This window comes from Cetorhinus maximus, chromosome 14 (genome assembly GCF_964194155.1).
Source record: "Cetorhinus maximus chromosome 14, sCetMax3.hap1.1, whole genome shotgun sequence".
Taxonomy (NCBI): Eukaryota; Metazoa; Chordata; class Chondrichthyes; order Lamniformes; family Cetorhinidae; genus Cetorhinus; species Cetorhinus maximus.
The window spans coordinates 6,548,025-6,565,889 of NC_135892.1; the positions used below are offsets into that span (position 1 = coordinate 6,548,025).

Consider the following 17,865-nt stretch of genomic DNA (forward strand, 5'->3'; position numbering starts at 1 on the left):
AAAATCCCCCCAAAATCTTTTGCTATTGTCTTAATTTTCGAACATTGAGACAAAAGATCCCTCCTCCTTGTTCCTCTAATACTGGGAACAAGTTTGCAAAAAAAAAAATGTTTTTTCCCCTAATGATAACAGATCAGGAAGATCAATAGTGAATCAGAATCAGGACGTTAGATACTCGATTTGGCAAAATGGTGCAGCATTTTATTGCAACACAAAAGGCAGCAGAATGCACACATGAAACACGGCGGTCCTAAATTCACAATACGGTACAGAATTTTTTAAAAATATATTATAAGGCGATGACGTATGTATTTCCCAGTAATAGTGGTCACATGTCATTTGAGAGGGACGGTCCAATTGGCTTCCCTCTGCTGACTGCAGAGTTCCCATCGACTGGAGGATTTACAGTGAGAATTTCATTAACCTTGGCCGTACACGCGCAGGCTGCACAGTGCTATTCAGTTCCATCTTAATGCATGCTTCCCCCACCCCCCTCCTCCCCGTTCTCTGATCCTGCGAAGGGAAGCTTACACTGGTCTCCTAGAGAAGGCTGGGTGTGTGGAGCGGCTGTAGAACCTGAGCCCAAAATTATAGAACGTTGGCCCGGGAGCGTAGAACCTTAGCCCAAGATTATAGAACGTTGGCCCGGGAGCGTAGAACCTTAGCCCAAGATTATAGAACGTTGGCCCGGGAGCGTAGAACCTTAGCCCAAGATTATAGAACGTTGGCCCGGGAGTGTAGAATCTTAGCCCGGGAATGGAACGTGGCGGTGCGGAGTGAAGCGAAGCCCGTGCTCCGATTGACAGCGAGCGTTTCTCTCTCTCTGTTGCAAGTCTTGATTTTGGTTTTTTTTTTGGCAGCGGGGAGAGTGCATGTTTTCCTTCATTCCCCCCTCCCCCCTTGTTGTGAGGTTTCTTGCCTTTTGCGGGGAAAAGTCCAGTCTCGAATAAGAGAAAATGAGGGGAGACTGAGGACAATCAGTGCAACTGGACAAAACCCTTATCGCCACAGCAACCAGCGCTGCTGGCGTACGCCCACATCTCTTCCTGTCTGTTTGATGTAAGAAATTACTTTTTCTTGCTCGCTCTCTCTCTCCCTCCCTCTAATGCACGCATATGTTTATGTATTACTTCCTATCGCCTTCCTGACGCGGTGTCATTTGAAGCTGTTTTAATGAAAAGCTCTGGATGCAGGGTGGGTGCGTGCGTGCAGCGCCTGCTTGTTCCTTGAGTGAATTCTGCCGAGCTGAATGCAAGCAGGACGACAGTGCTGTGCTGACAGGTAGGAAGACCGCTTCCCTCTCCCCAACTTCACTGACCAGGGCAGGAGCCGGCGATAGCAACTGCCGAATCAATTGGTCTTTCATTATTCCGAACAGTACCTGAGCGCTGTATGTGTGTGTGTGTTGCTCCCGTTGTCGGGGGCAGTTAAAAGTGCATTATGCCGACCATACGGTGTATTGATTTCGCTTTATGGCAAAGCAAGACAAATATTCTCTCCTAATGTGGCGGTCGTGGTTGTTGCATAGAAGTGTTTGCCACAGTTAGCGGGCACAGAAAAACCTCAGCAAAAGTATCAGCGGCTGTTTGGAGAGGACCTCTTGGGGAGGTAGTGGAGCGAACTTGCAGCAAAATGGTTGGTTTTCAGCATGGACTGCGTGACATAGATTAAAAAGGAACCGGTTTGCATGAGTCTTAGACAGGGGAAACCTTATGAAGTTTACGGTACAACCAGTAATTAGGTTTCTGATTCCTAATTGTGCAAGCCCACAGATGATACTTTCTATTGATTTGATTTTGCCTGTTTTTCTTTTTAACCACAGCAGCGGGTTCGCACCGCAGCTGCTTAACATTTATGCAGTCGCCGATATTGTAACCTCTAACCGAAGTGAGCACCTATTTAGAATGGTGCTTTTCGTGCCTGAGGATTTTACGTGTTCAAAAATGAGGCGGTAAAATTGTGACTTAAGTTCACCTTTTAAATCTTTCTTTGAAATGTCAACTTAATGGTTGAAGTCGTGGGCATTGTTTGCGAAATGATGCTCTGCTTCTTTTCATGTGAAAGCACATTTTAAATTCAGAAGTTCTCCAAGAAAGCGGTTTGCTGTTTTTGCTGGGCTTTAAGCATGGGCAATTGTGGAAGTTTGCATATGTCCAGCCGTACTTCGATGAGCTTAATGGGTGCAATGGTTCCCTGTTTAGGAACTTGGGAACATAGGGGCAGGAGTAGGCCATTCAGCCCCTCGAGTCCAACTCCATCATTCAATGAGATCATGGCTGATCATCTACCTCAACGCCACTTTCCTGTGCTATCCCTATATCCCTCCATGACATTCGTCTCCAGAAATCTATCGATTTCTGTCTTGAACACACTTGATGATCGAGCTTCAAGAGAATTCCTAAGATTCACTACCCTCTGAGTGAAGAAATTCGTCCTCGGCTTTATTTGGAGTAATGGTGATACTGTAGGCCAAGAAGTGGTGTGGTGCAGAAACATTATTTTCCAAACTGTCCCATATGATACAGTAGCAATTTTCCGTGTTGGGGTTGTATACTCTGAGGTGTCGTTGTTCCATATAATGGCAGGAAAAAAATGTTCTTCATGACAAAACTTGAAGATACCGTGAAACATGCGCTGTATGTTTGAGGTGCTGTAATGATTGAAAATGTTGCAAGCTATTAATATATAATTTTGCCAAAACACCCTTCGTTTTTAGATGGTCGCCTTCCACATACTTAGCCAAATTAACTTTCTGACTCAAAGACAAGCCAGATGCCATAAAGTTGACACACTTGTCATGGGACAATGCTGTGTGGTGACAGAGTTTCTTTTAAATGGTTCCTGGAGGTGATTTCTGAGTTGAGGTCAAAGCAGTTGGCAATTCTGACATTTTAAGAAAAGATTCTGAAATTTTCATTTAAGTCACCATTCTAGACCAAATCAAATCATTTAATAACAAAGTAAATTAGTATAGTAATGTAAACATTACTTCCCTTGTTTCTCAATGAAAGCCTCATTTAAAAAATATGAGGAAGTTGGACTTGCTAATGGTGGGTTTGAGTTTCATGGAAAGTCTGGTTAAAGATTGTGGAAAGTCAGTAGTTAAAGATTATGGTAAGCTAGTTTCCTGACTGTACTAGATCTGCACACCGACTGTGGTAATTGCACATTTAAAAGCTCAGGTTATTTTCAAAATACTTGAGTTAAATTTAAATAAAAGTTGAAAAGGAAAAAGTGAATCAGCTTTTGAGAACAGGTGCTTTGTTTCCTCAGTAAATAATGCTGTGTGACAGCGTAAACACCTTCAGGCCTTCTGACTTGAATATCTGTATCATCATTTAGAGATGACAGCTGATTATAGGAGCATTTTATCCTGTATTTATTTCTACTGTTTATTGTAATGAATTGAGTTAAATCTAAATTTAATGTACAGCACACTCACTCACTCTCTGTCTACCCCTGCCATTCTCTTGTTCTCTTTTTCCACGTCCTCCTCTCGTGGTCTCTTCCCCCATCCCTGTTTTGCGCTCTCTTTTTCTCTTCCTTATCCCTTCTCTCTCTCCCCACACCGCTCTCTCATGCGCTCCCTCCCTGATCTCTCTCTTGCGTTCTCTCTCTCCAATCCCTCTCTCGCATGCTCTCTCTCCCCGATCCCTCCCTCGCCCGCTCTCTCCCCGATCCCTCCCTCGCCCGCTCTCTCCCCGATCCCTCCCTCGCCCGCTCTCTCCCCGATCCCTCCCTCGCCCGCTCTCTCCCCGATCCCTCCCTCGCCCGCTCTCTCCCCGATCCCTCCCTCGCCCGCTCTCTCCCCGATCCCTCCCTCGCCCGCTCTCTCCCCGATCCCTCCCTCGCCCGCTCTCTCCCCGATCCCTCCCTCGCCCGCTCTCTCCCCGATCCCTCCCTCGCCCGCTCTCTCCCCGATCCCTCCCTCGCCCGCTCTCTCCCTGATCCCTCCCTCGCCCGCTCTCTCCCCGATCCCTCCCTCGCCCGCTCTCTCCCCGATCCCTCCCTCGCCCGCTCTCTCCCCGATCCCTCCCTCGCCCGCTCTCTCCCCGATCCCTCCCTCGCCCGCTCTCTCCCCGATCCCTCCCTCGCCCGCTCTCTCCCCGATCCCTCCCTCGCCCGCTCTCGCTCTCTCTCTTTCTCCTCCGGTCCCCCTCTCGCTCGCCCTCTCTTCCCCCACCCCCAATCCCTCTCTCCCTCCCACATCCCCTTCTCGTGCGTACTCGCTCTGTTTCTCCCCCCACCCATCCCCTCTGCGTGACTTTGAAATGTGCAAATACACATATCTTTGTTTTAAAATCTGTTCAGTGGAGTTTCATCGTTGTTCATAAGTGCTGAACTTCAACTGGAAAAACTTAGAATTAAAACCAACTCTCCTGCATTGATGATCCTCTGAATAAGATATTGTTTCCCTGTTTAATGAATCGCCTGACTAGTGAAATGTGACTTTGTAGTAATTGCTGTAAATTGTTTAACAGGATGAGTGTGAGTGCAATCGCAGATCTACATTTACCCAGCTAGAATGATGTCCTAGTATTTGAACAATTATTGTCATCCCCTGAAGCCTGAGTTTTTGTATTCTTGATATAATTATGACATATAAAATAGGTAGACCACTTACTATGTTTCAAAATTGTGATATTATTGGTGACCATCAGATTCTTCAGTAACTACTTTGCTCACGGTCAATTAAATTAGTTGAAACCGAGTATTCATAATCAAATTAAATGAATCAGCCTTCAAGGGAGTTGCATCCATTTAACAGTGAAAGCATCAAAGGGAAGATTGCTTATTTGCAAACCACACTATGCATCAATATTTGTTTTAAACAGCCCACTTGCAAGCTTTTCTTTCAGTCAATAGCTGACATGAAAATGCATGCATAAAAATTATTTGCGTCATTTACTTTGTAATTTCAACGCAGAAGATATTTTTGGCTGAAACTGTTTTCTTGGCTTCTTAATGACATTCGAGAAAGCTATTTTAAAATTTGCAATCACTGCATGTAAAATTACCCTGATTGATATTGGTGCTATTAGTGCTGTCACAATATATTTCGCACTTTTCGAAGGTGGTGGGATTGTTTAAAATAGCATAGAAGAGCCTGTAGAGTGAGTTGCACCTACAGTGTATACGTTTTTAGCCGAAAGGCTCCAGGATGTCTACTTTCTGATTTGATGAAAAACCCTGTTGCATAATCTAAATGAGTGCCTGGCTTTCGATGTCCCAAGTAAATTAAAAGAGAAAGTGCTGGAAAAACTCAGCAGGTCTGGCAGCATCTGTGGAGAGAGAGAGAAACCAGAGCTCTGAGTCCAATATGACTTCTTCAAAGAAAGTTGCTGTTTTTTTTCCAGCACTGCTTGGTTTTTAATTTCAGATTTCCCACATCCGCAGTGTTTTGCTTTTCTTTTAATTTAGGTGCCTCAGTTTCCCTGAGCTTCATTCACTTCCCTGCGATTCAGTCCACAACCAACGAGTCAGTCTCAATTTGGAAATTACAAGAACCCTCGTATCAAGAGGAACAATTAGTTTGGAAGGGATACATTTTTATTGCAGCTTAGGTAAGCGAGGCTCTACTTTATTGGGAATAATGCAGAATAACTGTTCAATAGGCAGTCCCTTTGGTAGTACGGAACTTGAATCTTGCTGAAAAGAGAGACACGTTCATTTTGCACTCATCAGGACCAACGCAAGAACGCCAAATTTCAACTGATGGCAACAATTTGTGGGAGATGGCGGTGCGGTAATGCCACTGGACTAGTAACCCAGAGGCCCAGGCTAATGCGCTGGGTTCAGATCCCACCACGGCAGCAGATGGTGGAATTTTGGAATTCTATTAATATAACCTGGAATTGAAAGCTCGTCTCAGTCTCAGTAATGGGGGCCATGAAACTATCACTGGTTGTTGTAAAAACCCATCTGGTTCACCGACGCGGTGACTCCAGACTCTCAGCAATGTGGTTGACTCGTAACTGCCCTCTGAAAAGGCCTAACGAGCCACTCGGTTGAGGGGAAATTGGAGATGGGCAACAAATACTGGCCTTGCCAGCGATGCCCGCATCCCATGAAAGAATTAAAAAATAAACTAGAGAAGTTTGGACAACCTGGCTCACCTTTGAGCAACATTTAATAAGTGTTTTATCTTACTGCAGAGGTAATTTAGTTCTGATTTTAGTTGATAGAGAACCTTTATTGGAATTTATGACCTGTCTTTTGGTTAGCAGGACTTTTCATAGGGAGATAAGAAAGCTACATTGTCTTAACTTCTCAGTATAGCATAGCAGCCGGGTTTGTTTAGTCAAAGCTGATGTATTTTTTTTATCAGATTTATTACAAGCAGTTGAGTCATGAGATGATTTTATATTTTCCTTATTAAAAACATTTTTTTCCCTTTCTTTTAGGGACAGAAGAAACTTCTTCACAATGAGAATGGAAAAATAACTGGACGTGGAGCTGGTAAGCAATCGGCCATTTTGCATTTGGTCTATGTTTCTGAATGTGTTCTACCTTGGAGCATCTGCATGACTTCAGTTCTACAGCCTCCTAAATTTGTTGCACAAAGCACTTAGTTCTGCTGTTGTGAAATATTCTTTACTCTTGAGTTGGAAGGGCCCAAAGAAGCTGTGACTTCTTTTCTCAGTGAAGCAACACTTGGGACTCCCGTCAATTGAGAGAGCCTGTTTATCATACAGGTTTCTTTGCCCCGGGTTGAACTGTAACTTAACTGCGTCTTTAAGCAAAGTGATTCATTACGACTTCTTGAAATAATGCTTTTTGAATTAATAGTAGCAGTTGTAGTTACTGTTCTCTAAGTAGTTGAATTGCTTCTGTTCAAATTAGATAATGTTTCACAAGAGTTGACGGTACTGTATTACTTACCGAGCTATTTGCTTTAGGAGACATTTTAACACTTGGACGTGTGTTTATATAAATTCTATATTTGTTTCCACTAGATTTTTTTTATTATTATTCGTGACTCTAGTTATCTTCCTCTCATTCCAAAACCCCATGCATGCATTGGATTCTCACCCAATTATTTTCTTTGCCATCCTGAAGAGGAGGCCCAAGTTCCACTCAGCACCACGTGCTGATGTCGTGACGAAGATAATGAGCTTGTTGTGTGGGGAGCACTATCGTTGCTTGGCACTACACCGTACCAAATCAATGTATGCTGCATTACCAGATACATAAGGCTAGATTTTAAGATTTGCTGACTGGGTGAAGATCAGACACGTGGAAATCGAGGAAAATGAGCCAAAAAGGCTTCAAGCCTAATTTCTTGCCAAATTCTTCAGCACTTTGCAATCTCTTTCCAAGCAGAGAACATTTCCACATGCAGGGTTACTGCATGTTTTGTGCGCGTGCCATTGGAAAGGAGAAACTTGCCATAAAAGTAGCAAACCAAACATGGGTTCATGTCTAGAGGGATGGAATTGAAAAGCAGAGACATATTAGCTATCGATCGAACTTTCGTCAGACCACACTTAAGAGTACAGTGTGCATTTTTATTCCATGTTATAAATGTTACAGGTTTAGGGGGAGACAGTGACATGATGATAATGTGACTGAGCTAGTAAGCCATATCCCGGGCTAATGCAGTGGGGACATGGACTCAAACCCCACCATAGCAGCTGGTGGGATTTGAATTCCATTAATTAATAGTCTGGAATTGAAAGCTAGTCTCTGTAATGGTGACTGTGAAACTATCATTGTTGTTAAAAACCCGTCTGGTTCACCATTGTCCTTTAGGGAAGGAAATCTGCCGTCCTTACCCGGTCTGGCCAACATGTGACCCCAGACCCACAGCAATGTGGTTGACTCTTAACTGCCCTCTGAAATGGCCCAGCAAGCCACTTTCGAGGGCACTTGGGGATGGGCCGCAAAAATGTTGGCCTAGCCAGCGATGCCCACGTCCTGTGAAAGAATGTTTTTTTAAAAAAAAAAGCTACCCCATTCAATGGGAGTTAGGGATGGGCAACAAATGCTGGCTTTGCCAGGAACGCCCACATTCCATGAAAGAATAAAGGGAAAAAAAAACAATGAGGCACTGGGAAAGGTGCAAAAGTGAGTCAGAAGGACGACACCAGAATGGATTGGATACACGCATCAAGAAAAAGCTTAACGGGCTGGGGCTTATTTCTCAAGAGGGAAAAAATGGGGATGAAATGACCTAATAAATGTTTTAAAATCAGAAAAGGGTTTGATAGGGACGATGTAGAGAAGTTGCGGGGGCGAAAGGCCATAAATAGAAGATAGTCACCACTAAATCCAATAGGCAACTCCAGAGAAATCCAATCTAAATCCCATAGGGAATTCCAGAGACACCTCTTCACCCAGAGAGTGGTGAGAATGTGGAATTTGCCACCGCAGGGAGTGGTTGAGGTGAATAGTATGGATGCACTTAAGGGGAAGTTAGATAAATACACAAAGGGGAAAGGAATAGAAGGACATACTAATCAGGTGAGATGAAGGAGGGGGGCAGGCAGCTTATGTGGGACATGAACCCTGACACTTAGGCTGAATGACCAATTTCTGTGCCTTACATTCTGTGTAAGATCCCAGATTACGCATAAATAAAATGAAGATTATCCTGGTACGACTTCTGGATTCTTTGCTAGGGTTAAGCTATTTGCTTGATCAAACTATTTTGGATAGGCTTAAGCGAAGCTCTGTGAGCAGGAAAGCTTTCACAGAGCCCAGGATTTGTGTGGGGTTCTCTCCCCCATGTCTTGTTTTGACAGCCTATTTTTATTTATAGCACCATTTAAAAGTTGGGGGTAATTTTTATTTACCGATAGCAAGGATTTCTCAGGACTTGGCAAAAAATGTTGCTTGTTGTTGAGCCACTGAAGTGTATGCGCATGAAGCATTTACAGGATCTCATGAAAAAGAAGAGGTTTTCAAATACCAACGTTGACGAGCTTAGGGAGGGAGTGAAAACCCAAGCTGCGTGTACCATAGAGGTTAGAAAATCAAGTGAGCTAAAATAACTGGGTTGGCCTAAAGTAACACACGGTCAGTATTTCTTGGTTGAAGAAGGGAAAAGTGAAGGAGTCAGATCAGCAGGAATCAGAGCCACATTGTTGCACCCTCTTAAGGCATCAACTGTATTTGTAGGCCTTAGCACACTTCCTCTTCATGCTTCAGGTGCCATCTCCTTAGAGGGCATTGGTGACCATGCACTTCCATTGGATTGGTCCATGATTATACTTGGCAAAGTACTGTAGTGGTTTGCCTTCTACAGTATGGCTGACTAGGAAACTCTCCCGCTCTTACTGACTGCCATCAGGCATATTGGAAGGATTTACAGGCTGATAAGCAACCTGTTTGGCCACATTATGTGCAACACTCCTTCTGTTGGCTATCTAGTCTCTGTGTGGGACTCGAACCTGGAGCTTCAGGCCCAGAGATAGGGACGCTATCCACTGCACCACAAGATCTCCTTAACACACTTGCCTATCAAAAATCAAGGAAATTTGCCATTTGTTACAGATACTCCTATTGTAGGATTGCAACATAGAGCCAACATTGTCACTGGCAGGCAAGTTAACTGCCCGTGTCAAATGTTATGCCTACAGCTTGTTCCAAACGAGCTGCACTTTCTGTTAATGTGCGACCCACACGTGTGAAACGGGTGGTTAATATGTTGCTCAATGTAGTCAGAAGGATCTTCTCCTTTTCTGCTGATCAGTAGCATGAACACCAACAGAGCTGCCCAATTTTACAAAGAACCTTTCGATGCTTGGTGGCTGGACTGGCTGCTCTTTACCTTGTGCAGCCTGAGTTTGACCTGATATTGCCGAATCCAAGTTTGCATCATTGCCTTTGCTGGGAAACGTGCTGTTGTGCTAGTGATGGCAGACTTTGATGAAAAACAGAAAAAGAAAGACTTGTATTTATGTAGCGCCTTTCATGACAGTAGGCCATCCCAAAGCACTTCATGGCCAGAGAAGTGACCCTGAAGCGTAGTCACTGCTGTGACGTAAGAGGGCACAGGATACTATGTGCAGCAATCTTCCCTCTGGGCAGCTTTCTCTGCTAGAACTGCAATAACCAAAATGAAAAAAAAATATTAGAATGCTGATTTCTAGATTGAAACAGAACTTGCATTGCTAGTTAATGTATGTGTTCTTTGTATATTCCTTTAGGGGAAATGAGTGTTAAGTGGGCAAAGACTTAAGAAAAGGATGTACTAGACTGGAGAGACTGTTGCTCCATATTTTCTGACATTCCCCCACGCTGTTAATTGCAAGGTGGTTTGGGATGTGGTCCTGCAGGGAAATTAGGGCTCATGGTTTTGAGCCCACCTCCAGATCTGTTCCCTTCATGCGAAATCTTGTTTGGCATGACAACAAGTAGATGTTGGAAGGTGAAGTATCCCACACGCGGTGGTCAAGACGTGTTCATGACCTGCGTGTCAGTGGGTGTCAGTGAGTGACCACCCGTCAAGCAGCAGGTTGTTCTGCAGTGATATTTAATGTGCAAAACCCTCGGACGTTATGAATCTGCCGTGGTTTGGAATTGTAAATTGCAGTCCGCATGTGTGCCAGGCTGAAGTATCAGATAAAATGAAGGCTCGACATGGTTGTGTGAGGCCTTGACCTAGGCAAAGGGTGACTGGAACCGTTTGACAGGCTGGAATCAGCTGTGTGGTGGGTGCTGTTCAATAGCCGGCTTCCTGGAAGTGCGCTGGCTTCTCCTGGTTCCCAGATCCTGCAAATAGCAGGCAGAGTTGATCCTGGCCCCCATTTCCTGCCTGGAATGTGCCCTCTGTGGAGGCAGCCTGGAGAGCCAAACGGTGCAACTGTCCTCTCACGCAAAGGGGTTTCCACTTTGCTCACCATAAATCAGCGCCCAAGTACCACGCTGCTCTCTTAGACTCCCTTCCCCCTCTTCCTGCTTTATTTTTACAACCAGACATTTTTGTTGGCTGAATATCAGAGTGTGCATTTTTAAATGGTAGAAAAATGCAAGAAATGGCCAAGTGTTGATCAATCTTGATTAGAGGTGGCTTTTTAAAAAGAAAAGTGTCTGAGCTTCTTTCAAGATCGACTGGTGTTAGAGAATGGTTTGTCTCGATCGGTATTGGACTGATCGGCTCTTTCTTGTCTCCGCCTGTCAATATTTAAGGAACTGTTGCCTGATATGTGACTGAGAAATGGTTCAGAGATGAACACTCCTAATATTTTTGCTTTTCCCTCTGACCCGACCCTCACCCCATCACCTTCCCAAACGACTTCCGCAGTGACAGGGGCCAGACTGCAGAATGACTTGCTTCCACAGTTATTGGGAGCAGACTGCAATGTGACCTGATTCCACAGTGATGGGGATAACATTGTGTGACTGAGGTCACACTCGCTCTCTCCCACCCCTGATCTGTATATACTTAAACTGTTTTTGAGGTATTGGAGACATTTACCGCAATGCAGTTGCATCAAAGTCACTTCAAGCTTAGTTGCCAGTTGGAAGGAGTAACGCCTGAAAATATTTACGTTTGGATGTCTGATTTTTTAAGTCCATAAATGTGTGGCTTGAGATGGGGGTGGGGCGGGGAAAACAACACCCCTATTGTCCAAAACAAAAAAGTTCTACTCTAAATGTCATCAACGTAAGTAAAACAAAATATAATGGACTGCTGGGTCCTGACAATGTTCAGCCCAGAATGTTTGCAATCTATACAAAGATTTATAGTTTGCTGACAGCACCTAATTTTGCTGGGGCAGCTTATTTTTCTAATCCACAGCTGTAGTGAGGTGTCTACTTAATGGGGGAAGAATGCGGAAAATCACAGTGTGCAGGAAACTTAAAAGAACCTTGCTATGTAAAGGTCAATACCAGGGATGGAGTAAATTTTCATAGCCTTTAGAAATCTATCCTCACTCTGATAAGCAGGTACAGCAGGTAATAAGGGAGGCAAATGGAATTTTGGCATTTATTGCAAAAGGAATAGAGTATAAAAATAGGGAAGTGTTGTTGCAACTGTACAAGATATTGGTGAGACCGCACCTGGAGAACTGTGCACAGTTTTGGCCCCCTTACTTGATGAAGGATGTAGTTGCATTGGAGATGGTTCAGAGGAGGTTCACTAGATTGATTCTAGACATGCGGGGCTTGTCTTATGAGGAGAGATTGAACAGTTTAGGCCTATATTCACTAGAGTTTAGAAGGATGAGAGGAGACCTAATTGAGGTATATAAGATGCTAAAAGAGACAGACAAAATAGACATGGAACGGATGTTTCCCCTTGTGGTGCATTCTAGAACAAGAGGCCATAGTTTTAGGCTAAGGGGTGGTAGATTTAAATCAGAGATGAGGAGGAATTACTTTTTTCAAAGGGGCGTGAATCTGTGGAATTCACTACCTCAGAGTGCAGTGGATGCCGGGACGCTGAATAAATTTAAGGAGGAGATAGACAGATTTTTAATGAGTAACGGGTTGAAAGGTTATGGGGAGAGGGCGGGAAATTGGAGTTGAGGCCGAAATGAGGTCAGCCATGATCGTAATGAATGACGGGGCAGGCTCGAGGGGCTGAATTGCCCACTCCTGCTCCTAGTTCTTATGTTCTCATTGGTGACACTAACTGAGACTAAAAATCGGAAGGATGAAGGTGCAGAAATCAGGTGAGAGGAATGTGGAGGACTGATGCAGACTCCCAAACGACAGAGTGGTTCAGCACTCCTTCCTGTTTTCTGGCTGGCAGATTTGGTGTCGTGCACTGCGCAAGGTGAGTGCAAGAGGACTTACCTCAGCGCTTCAGGGCTCCCATCCAAAAGGTCATAGTGCAACATTTCTGCAGCATGTTCCCTCCTGACCCAGAGCCTCTGGAGGCAGCCCTGCTCGGTCATCAGCACACTTGCAGGGAGGAGTGCCAAGGCCATCAAGTGCTGTTGGTGACAGAAAGGCAGGTGCACCTAGTGCAGTGCTGGCATCTCATGTTCTCTGTGGCATTGTGTATGACTTTGTTCGTAACGTGCTAGTTTTGGATGTCATACAAAAGAGCCTCAGCTTTAAACTTTAGCTTCACTTTTTGCCTGCTGTGCGACTCTGCAACTGGATGTCTTGGGAGTCCGTGAAATTATTGGGAAATGAATAGTGGGACCAATTGTTAAACTTTCCCTTGCACCGCTCAAGTCCTGTCAGTAATTCAATCAAAGTCTTTGTGGTGACTTAGCAGCCGAAAATGATATTTGGTAGAAATTTCAATGCAGACTTTCCAAAAATTATAAATAATTACCCTTGAAAAATAATTCCACATTCCTTTCACAAATTCGGGAATATGGTTTAAAAGCACAGTACATTGCAAAATTCCAAAGCCTTTTCCACTTTAAGAGCTGATTTGTACATGAAGCTTCCTTTGTACCCATTCAGAATAAGTTTCATATAATTGCACAGAGTCTACAACACAGAAACAGGCCATTATATCCAACTGCTTATCTCCCACTATTTATCAAATTTCTTAGATTACTGAGTGACTGTACTCCAGAAGTAAGTAGGGGAGGTGGTGGTGGTGGTCTTGTCACTGGACTAGTACTCCCAGGGTAATTTTCTGGGGAGATTTGAATTAAATGAAAAATCTGAAATAAAAGTCTAATGAACCCATTGTCATTTGTCGTAAAAACCCATCTGGTTCACTATTGCCCTTTAAGGAAGGAAATCTGCCGTCCTTACCTGGCCTGGTCTACATGTGACAATAAAGTGGTTGACTTTTAAATGCCCTTTGATGCAGACTCCCAAATGACAGAGTAGTTCAGCACTCCTTCCTGAGTCTGCCTAGCCGCCACTCAGTTCTCAAGGGCAATTAAGGATGGGCAATAAATGCTGGCCTAGCCAGTGACGCTTACATCCCATGAATGAATAAGAAAAATGTAATTGGCTGTGAAGTGCTTCATAGTGTCCTGAGGTTGTGAAAAGTGCCACATAAATGTAAATTTATCTCTCTTTCTCTCTATTTCACATGCTCTCCCTTTCCTCCTTTGCCCTTTTGTTTTGTTTTCTTTCTTTTCTTCTTGCTTTATGCTCTGTCACTATATTCCCATTTTCCTCTGGTGTGCATCAAGCTTCCCCGTAAATGTGAGGAGACTCCTCTGAAATGTGTTTCTCCTTGTACAGTGCTTGATAACTTTGAAGAAGTGTCCTGAATTGCACTGTGACAAATAGCTCTTTGCAGCTGTCAAAAAGTATTTGTGGTGTTGCCAACTTTGCTTTTTATTGATTATTCGAGGACAAAGCAGCCCTTTTCATTGGCACCCTGTCCACCGCAATAAACATTCAGTCCCTCCACTACTGAAGCATAGTGGCGGTAGTGTGTAGCATCTACAAGATGCGCTGCAGAAACTTGCCAAGGCTCCTTCAACAGCACCTTCCAAACCTGCGACCTCTACCACTGAGAAGGACAAGAGCAGCAGCTGCATGTGAACACCACCACCTTTTTAATCATTCATGGGATGTGGGCATCGCTGGCTAGGCCAGCATTTATTGCTCATCACTAATTGCCCTTGAGAAGGTGGAGAGCTGTCTTCTTGAAACACTGCAGTCCATGTGGTGTACGTATGTCTTAGATGCTGTTAGGGGCGGAGTTCCAGGATTTTGACCCAGTGACAGTGAAGGAACGGTGATATATTTCCAAGCCGGGATGGTGAATGGCTTGGAGGGGAACTTCCAGGTTGTGGTGTTTCTATCTGCTGCCCTTGTCATTCTAGATTGTAGTGGTCGTGGGTTTGGAAGGTGCTGTCTAAGGAGCCTTGGTGAGTTCCTGCAGTGCATCTTGTAGACGGTACACACTGCTGTCACTGTGTGTTGGTGGTGGAGGGAGTGAATGTTTGTGAATGGGGGGTCAATCAAGCGAGCTACTTTGCCCTGGATGATGTCAAGCTTCTTGATGTTGTGGGAGCTGCACTCATCCAGGCAAGTGGGGAGATTCCATCACACTTCTGACTTGTGCTTTGTAGATGGTGGACAGACTTTGTGGAGTCAGGAGGTGAGTTACTTGCCACAGGATTTCTAGCCTCTGACCTGCTGTTGTAGCCACAGTGCTTATGTGGCTAGTTCAGTTCAAATTCTGGTCAATGGCAATTCTAGGATGTTGATAGTGGGGGATTCAGCGATGGTAATGCCATTGAATGTCAAGGGGCGATGGTTTGATTCTCTCTTGTTGGAGATGGTCATTGTCTGGCACTTATGTTACTTGCCACTTGTCAGCCCAAGCCTGGATTATTGTCCAGGTCTTGCTGCATTTGGACTTGGACAGCTTCAGTATCTGAGGCGTCGCGAATGGTGCTGAACTTTGTGCAATCATCAGTGAACAACCCCACTTCTGACCTTGTGATGGAAGGAAGGTAATTGAAGCAGCTGAAGATGGTTGGGCCTAGGACATTACCCTGAGGAACTCCTGCAGTGATATTCTGGGACTGAGATGATTGGCCTTCAACAACCACAACCATCTTTCTTTGTGCTAGGTATGACTCCAAACAGTGGAGAGTTTTCCTCCCTGATTCCCATTAAGTCCAATTTTGCTAGGGCTCCTTGATGCCACACTTGGTCAGATGCTACCTTGATTTCAAGTGCAGTCACTCTCACCTCATCTCTGGAGTTCACTCTTTTGTCCATGTCTGAACCAAGGCTGTAATGAGATCAGGAGCTGAGTGGCCCTGGCGGAACCCAAACTGAGTGTCAGTGAGCAGATTATTGCTAAATAAGTGCCACTTGATAGCACTGTTGATGACCCCTTCCATCGCTGTACTGATGATCGAGAGTAGACTGATGGGGCGGTAATTGGCTGGGCTGGATTTGTCCTGCATTTTGTGTAAAGGACATATCTGGGCAATTTTCCACACAGCCGGGTAGATGCCAGTGTTGTGGCTGTACTGGAACAGCTTGGCTAGGGGTGCGGCAAGTTCTGGAGCACAACCCTTCAATGCTATTACTGGAATATTGTCAGGGCCCATAGCCTTTGCAGTATCCAGTGCCTTCAGCCGTTTCTTGGTATCACGTGGAGTGAATCGAATTGGCTGAAGACTGGCAGCTGTGATTCTGGGGACCTCCGGAGGGGACTGAGATTAATCATCCACTTGGCACTTCTAGCGGAAGATTGTTGCAAATGCTTCAGCCTTATCTTTTGCACTGGTGTGCTGGGCTCCCCCATTAATGAGGATGGTGATATTTGTGGAAATATATTCTCCAATGAGTTGTTTAATTGTCCACTGCCATTCACAACTGGATGTGGCAGGACTGCAGAGCTTAGACCTGCTCTGTTGGTTGTGGAACGTTTAGCTCTGTCTATCACTTCCCCTCCAAGCCACTCACCAACCTGACTTGGAACTATATCACCATTCCTTCACTGGCACTGGGTCAAAATCCTGGAACTCCGTCCCTAACAGCACTGTGGTTTTACCTATACCATGTGGACTGTGGCAGTCCGAGAAGGCGACTTACCAGCACCTTTCAAGGGCAATTAGGGATGGTTACTAAATGCTGGCCTAGCCAGTGACACGCTCATCCCGTGAACGAAGAAAGAAAACTCCTCAGCCACATCCTCCCAACTGCTATTCTGACTGATCTCCCTGAAGCTTCCAGGTCGATGCCTTCTTCAGTGACATGAAGTTGTTTGCAATTGCAAATAAGATATGAGGCACCTGATCAACTCCTGTGTTCTCGGGTGTTTAGAAGAATGAGAGGTGACCTCATTGTAACGTACAAGATTCTGAAGGGGCTCGTCTGGGTAAACACTGAGGGGTTGCTTCCCCCGGCCATGGAATCTAGAATGCAGACACAGTCTCAGGATAAGGAATGCGATCATTCAGGACTGAGCTGAGGAATTTCTTCACTCAAAGGGTTGTGAGTCTTTGGAATTGTTTACCCCCAGAGGATTGTAGATGCCCCATCATTGAGTATATATAAAGCTGAGATAGAAAAGTTTTTGTTCCCTCGGGGAATCAAGGATCTGGAGAGCAGATGGGAATGTGGGGCTGAGGCAGAAGATTAACCATGATCGTATTGAATGACGGAGCAGGCTTGAGGGGCCACATGGTTCACTCCTGCTCTTATTTCTAATGAACAGACACTGCAAGCTCAGTTTTGCATAATCTCAGATTGAATGCAGTCCTGAAGTTGAAATGAATTAAAGGCAGAGTAAGGTGCCTTTGTAGTCTGTTTACAGAATTGAGACATATGCTAAATTATGTAAAGTAACAATGAAGATTGCTGCAAAAATGAGTTAAATGTTTTGAATACTCTTCTATAATGATAAATTTGATGTTAAATGAGGAACCATGTGATGCAGTGAATTGAACACTTATTCACCTTGGTTTCAAATTCAGTCCCAATTGTTAGAATAAAATCTCCTGCCTCTCCAATGCCTGGGAAGTTTCTATCTGGGTTGAATTTGGACAATTTCAGACTAGTGATCGAGGGACACAGATCATCGTGATTGAGTAACTAATATACTGAATTCATGACCCATGAGCTGAAATGTGTCAGAAGGCTTTTCTCATTTTTAATTACTCACTGACGCACAAATGGCTGCAGTGAGAAGCAGAAATATCACAGCTCAGTATTGGTGCTCTTAAGATTGAGATTAAACAGCTTGAGAGGCCACTTGATTCTGTCTCCAACTCTAGTTCACTTATATTTCAGCATTGCATTAAGATTGTTCTGATTTTAAGGGTGGCACTAAAATTAACTTAATACTACATAATCACTTATGTTTCACCTTGTATAGAAACCTGGTGAGACTACACTTGGAGTATGCTACTGTGAACAAGTTCTGGTCTCCATCTTATGAAAAGAGTATAGAAGCAGCGAAGAAGATGGAAGAAAGGTTTACTAGAATGATACTGGAACTGAGAGGTTACACATGAGGAAAGA

General features: G+C 44.4%; 1 protein-coding gene across 3 annotated transcripts in view; it reads left to right on the forward strand.

Annotated features, from left to right (window-relative positions):
* The first annotated feature begins 433 nt into the window (after positions 1-433).
* The window catches only part of plcb4a (phospholipase C, beta 4a), a 459,248-nt gene continuing 441,816 nt past the window's right edge, over positions 434-17,865 (forward strand). For all 3 annotated transcript variants that reach the window (XM_078556436.1, XM_078556437.1, XM_078556438.1), the window contains exons 1-2: positions 434-1,281; positions 6,405-6,459. The gene's annotated coding sequence lies outside the window, so the exon portion shown is untranslated. The remainder of the gene's footprint in view (positions 1,282-6,404; positions 6,460-17,865) is intronic.